Raw genomic sequence first — 6000 nt, 5'->3', positions numbered from 1 at the left:
CCTACTTTGATCACATTCAGCTCTTAGGCCCCATGAACTCCCAGCAATAGTATGAGCATGCTGTCTCTCTCTCTCTCTCTCTCTCTCTCTCTTTTTAATGCCTCGGGGAAGAAGTTGTTCCACATTCATAAGCAATTGAATTTGGGTCCCTTTGAAACATAGTTTTTGAGGCTAATGCTTGAGGGTCTTTCTGACTCAAGGCAAGCTCTTCCTTATTTTCTCCCATCCTGCATTTTTCTAGGTAAACCAGCTGGATGTTACACCAATAAATAGTTCCACCATTCTCCCACTAATCATCTTTTGCCAATAGAATCACTTTCTTTGAGGGATCCTTTGTAGGTCCCTGATCTTAACACCTTTCTTCCCTTTGGGGTAAAATCTCTGAGACTCAACTTTAGACATGGGAGTAGTGATAGTGACCCACTTCTCTCCATGTGCTATCCCAGCTATCAAAGCCATATCTAAGAGAGAGTCTCTATCATAAGAATGTGGCAGAAGGGATTCCCAAACTCTTGATCACAATTGCCTAGAATTTACCTTCCAACAATACATAGCTGCAAAGAGGTGAGAAAAGTTGTTGGAAGTGACCCTCCTGGGAAGTAACACAGTTAACTACTAGGAGGTAGAGGGGATGTGGGGAGGGAGTTTTGTGTTCTTGTCCGCACCTGAATAAAGTGGACCTTTCCTCACACTGAGCTGGGAAGGCCCAGGTTATGATTCAAATGCTGTAAATTCTCATAATTCTCATTGTTCTAACCAAATTTTAATACACTTTTTGAATGAATGTTTCATTGTTGCATACCCTAGCACAATTTCCAGCCAGAGACTTTTTTCTTTTTTTTTCTTTCTTTCATTCTTTTTTTTTTTTTTTTTTTTTTTTAAGAGGACATAAATACCCACAGCCAGGAATATCATCCACTTGGTGCCAAAAAACCTGTGGGCAGTGGGAGGGATGCAGACACCATGAGCTTACCCAGACTGCAATGGCCTGAAAGCAGAGTGGCCACAGATCCAGGTCCGAGCTCATAAGGAAGTGTGAGGTTTGCAGCAAACCCTGATCTGGGAGTGTCAGGGTCCCTAAGATGGAATAGTATAGATATGGACTCACTGGTGCTCTCAGGTGAGTCCTGTGCTCACAACACTTCAGCTTTCACAGCTTAATGGGGGCACAGAACCTAAAGCACAAGGCTGGCATGACCTCTAATGAGCACAGGTGTGTAGAGCAAAGCAGCGGTATGTGCCTTGTTGATATCCATCCTCACCTTGCTGTCAATGTCAGGCAGCCCCATGTTGCCATACCTCACCTGATGGTAGTTCTCATCTGTTTCTTAGACAAGAACTTTTATCCTGAAAATGTATGAGACTTAACATCACACACACACAAAAGCAATGTGATGTCATAAAACTCTTCTCAGAGCATTCAGGTAAGGAAGTATTCAGATTTATCTTTACCTTTACAATTAGCATCCATAAATATTGATTTATCTGAATTATTTAGCATTTTTAATTGTTCTCGGGTTTCAATTCTCACTGTCACAACTGAAGGCTATTGCAAATTAACATGAGATTTGAACTCAGTTCATGCCAACCTTTTCTGATTATAAGGTAGATCTTCAAAACATCCTGGTAAGAATGCAGCTTATTTCTGTTACATAATTCAGGCAAGTACACTGAAAGTTATTTCTAACATAGCTGAATAATTAAATGGCTTATCTTTAGTAATTTAAAACAAGAAAATAAAACGTTCAGCCTGTGCTTTTATTTTGATGTTTTGAGTATGGAAAAATAAACCCATTTTGACCACAGAATTTACATAATTAGACACATTGGTCAAAATATCCTAACGGATCCCTAAGTAATAAAAGAAGATAGCCTTTGAGGTAAAACAAAATTTGTTCTCAAAAATCATATTTATTTTAAGATTTTTTTAAAATTTATTCATTTGAGAGAGAGAAACCGAGAGACAGAGAGAGCTCAAGCAGAGGGAGAGGCAGAGGGAGAGGAACAAGGAGAACTCCCACTGAGCTGGAAGTCAGACATGGGGCTCAGTCCCAGAACCTAGAGAATCATGACCTAAACCAAAGGAAAATGCTTAAATATCTTAGCCATCCAGGCAAGCCATCTCAAAAATCATATCAAGATTTAAGATTTTTCTCTTTCTCTAAGTGTTATAAAACTAAAATATACAGGCAAGCTTATTATTATTAGCTTTTAAGCTACTGGGACCTACTTCAGAAAATATTGCATAAGTTTCTTAGGAAGTGGGAAAATAGTAGCTGGGTCACTTCCAATAAGAGAATGATACATAAAGTTTTTTTAATGATAAGTTTCCAATAATTTCCCTTGTAGCCTGTTCTTCAAAACTAGCAGTCTCAATTTGTCGAGACCAAAGTGGTCACTAAGGATCAGTGACAGTCCACTGAAAACAAGTTCACCTATCTCAGGTCTTTGAAGCTAGGACTGGAATCAATACTCCCCCCCCCCCCCACCTATAGCATTAAAAACTCTTATGAGAAGTAGAAGTCATACTGAACTCAAATGACTACAATTCTAATAAAGAAACTGTAAATGCATATGTAAAAAAAAAAAAGCCATGTGTATTAAACATAAACAATGCTAGATGGTGTTGGCTATATAGGATATGTTTGAGGATGCAAGAAGTGAAAATCAGTGTGGTCTGGGGCATTTAGTTAAAACTTTCTTAAGTAGCATTATATGTAAAGAATGCTTTACATAAAGATGGAAAGGATTTCAGGATCTGGGCAAAAATCAACAGGAATGATGGCATGGACGAAATCAGTTTTTATGGGAATGGATCTAATACCGGGAACAGGGATGAGAGAGGTGAAAATACATAGATATTTATTTCCTTGGATATCCCAAGGAATTTCCTCTAAAGATTAAAGTCCTATTCTTAAATCTTTGTGATCTTCATACAATTCCAAAGGTATAAATTTAACATATCTGTTGTAAGCTCTTTTCAAGGATTCATTCCACTGGGAGAGTATATGAAAACTTTTTGCTTAAAGAAATGTGTATACATGAAAATTGATAGTAAATTTATTGTAAGGATTTTGGGGGGAAAGATTTTATTTATTTGGCAGAGAGAGAGAGACCACAAGTAGGCAGAGAGGCAGGAAGAGAGAGAGGGGGAAGTAGGCTCCCCGCTGAGCAGAGAGCCCAATTCGTGGCTCGATCCCAGGACACTGAGCCACCCAGGCACCCCAAGGGTCTTTAATACCAAAACTGACACTGAAATTTTCATCAACAATGAACCAAATATAAGAATGCTAGATTTCTAGGGGCGCCTGGGTGGCTCAGTGGGTTAAGCTGCTGCCTTCGGCTCAGGTCATGATCTCGGGGTCCTGGGATCGAGTCCCGCATTGGGCTCTCTGCTCAGCGGGGAGCCTGCTTCCCTTTCTCTCTCTCTCTGCCTGCCTCTCCAACTACTTGTGATTTCTCTCTGTCAAAAAAAAAAAAAAAAAGAATGCTAGATTTCTAGACTATACATATGTGAATTCATAAAGACAAACCTTTTCCTCTGTAAGCATTCTTCTGGAAATTACAAAAATATGTTCAGTTATAAAACTGACATTTTAGGGGAATGGCTATTCCCTAGATGTTTTTGTGCCTGTATCCAGAGATACTAGGAAGAGTTTAAAGAAGCTTCTCTCTTTGTTGAAAAAAGAAAAATTTGGAAGGAAAGTTTTACACACTAAATAACAATCTTATAATGTTTATTTTTCTGATCCATGATCATGGAATGTTCTTTGATCTTTTTGTATCTTCTTCAATTTCTTTCATAGCATTCTATACTTCCTTGAGAACAGACCCTTTACCTCTTTTGCTACATTTATCCCCAGGTATCTTATGATTCTTGGTGCTGTAGTAAATGGAATCAATTCTCTAATTTCTCTTATTCTTATATCTCCAGAATTCCTATCTCAACAGAGAAGGTGGATATGACTGAAGATAACGACTCCTTGACCACCGAATTTATCCTCATAGGATTTACAGATCACCCAGAGTTGAGGAGCCTCCTGTTTGTGGTGTTTCTCACTATCTATGTGATCACTATGGTGGGGAATCTGGGCCTGGTGGTATTGATTTTTATGGAGTGTCGTCTTCACACACCAATGTACATCTTTCTGGGCAACCTGGCTCTGATAGATTCCTGTTGTTTCTGTGCCATTACCCCCAAAATGTTAGAGAACTCTAAAGACAGAATGATTTCCCTTTATGAGTGCATGGCACAATTTGATTTTATCTGCCTTGCTGAAACTGCAGATTGCTTTCACCTGGCAGCAATGGCCTATGATGGCTATATGGCCATATGTAACCCTCTGCAGTACCACACGATGATGTCAAAGAAACTCTGCATTCAGATGACCCCAGGGGCCTATATAGCTGGAAATCTGCATTCCATTTTTCATATATGGTTTCTCTTTAGTTTAACTTTCTGTGGGTCAAATAAAATTAATCACTTTTTTGTGATGTTTTTCCATTATATAGACTCTCTAGTGTTGACCCTTTATATCAATGAATTGATGATATTTTTCTTTGCAGGTTCAGTTCAACTCTTCACCATTGGTAGTGTCTTAATACCTTACTTTACATTCTCTTTACTATTTTCAAAATGAAATCCAAAGAGGGGAGAAGCAAAGCCTTATCTACATGTGCATCCCACTTTCTCTCTGTCTCAATATTCTATAGTTCTCTTATCTTTGTGTACATTTGACAACATTCAGTTAAAGAAGAGGATAAAGATATACCTGGTGCTGTTTTTATACCATAGTAATCCCTTTATTAAACCCTTTTATTTATATTCTAAGAAATAAGGATGTAATAAATGCTATGGAAAAAATTATAAAGAATATTATATAATATTTTATTTTTTTAAAGATTTTATTTATTTATTTGACAGACAGAGATCACAAGTAGGCAGAGAGGCAGGCAGAGAGAGAGAGGAGAGAGCAGGCTCCCCAAGGAGCAGAGAGCCTGATGTGGGGCTTGACCCCAGGACCCTGGGATCATGACCTGAGCCGAAGGCAGAGGCTTTAACCCACTGAGCCACCCAGGCGCCCCATATATAACATTTTAAAAGAAATATTATCATCTGTGGAAAATTAAATTTGATAAAATGTTTTTCAAAATCATGGAATATTGAGAAAGTAGAAAAGGACCTCTTTGTCCATAAAATATTCAATTACTTATACATGTTGGTATAGAAATCAAATAAATAACTTCTGCAAAGAGAGATTCTGCTAATATGTATTCCAAAATTATAGCTACTAGCTCCCTTCAAGAATGAGTTAAATAATTATTATTGAGATTATATACTGTGCCACAGAAAAATTAGCTAAACTATTAACTAATTGTTTCAAAAAGTAATGAGTCACAATTTTCAACAAATGCTAGGAATACAAGTCAGTATATGTAAATATCACCTCCATTTAAAATTGTTGACAAGTTTCTAGAATTCTGAAGCATAACATGTCCCATTCCAGGTTCTCAAGAATTAATCCCTTCTTAATTAAACACCACCTGTTGGAAGTACACTGTATATATTTGATTCTTAATTTTCTTTGAGTTTATTCAAAGGACTATATGTGAATATCAATTCAATTCATATGAAGTATCTATTCTTTTTTTTTAATATTTTATTTATTTATTTGACAGAGAGAGATCACAAGCAGGCAGAGAGGCAGGCAGAGAGAGAGGAGGAAGCAGGCTCCCCCACTGAGCAGAGAGCCCGATGCGGGGCTCAATCCCAGGACCCTGAGATCATGACCTGAGCCAAAGGCAGTGGTTTAACCCACTGAGCCACCCACCCAGGCACCCCTGAAGATTTATTCTTAAATCAAGAATATTTTCATTATTAAAAGGGGAAATTTTATTCTATATCTTTTTTACCACAATTAAAAAATATTAAAAACAAGAAAAGAATGCTAGTCAAAATGTATAATAAGGAAAAACTATATTCATCTTTATTGTTAGTCA

The 6000-nt window shown here is 37.5% G+C and overlaps 1 pseudogene across 1 annotated transcript; it reads left to right on the top strand.

Annotated features, from left to right (window-relative positions):
• Positions 1-3962: 3962 nt before the first annotated feature.
• LOC309848186 (olfactory receptor 5K1-like) lies at positions 3963-4884 on the top strand (annotated as a pseudogene). Its single transcript has one exon. The product of its transcript is annotated as an olfactory receptor 5K1-like (transcript).
• The last annotated feature ends 1116 nt before the right edge of the window (positions 4885-6000 follow it).

The sequence above is a fragment of the Mustela nivalis genome, assembly GCF_964662115.1.
Source record: "Mustela nivalis genome assembly, chromosome: 1".
Taxonomy (NCBI): domain Eukaryota; kingdom Metazoa; phylum Chordata; class Mammalia; order Carnivora; family Mustelidae; genus Mustela; species Mustela nivalis.
The sequence above is the reverse complement of the archived record's forward strand: the minus strand, read 5'-3'. Positions and strand labels throughout refer to the sequence as shown.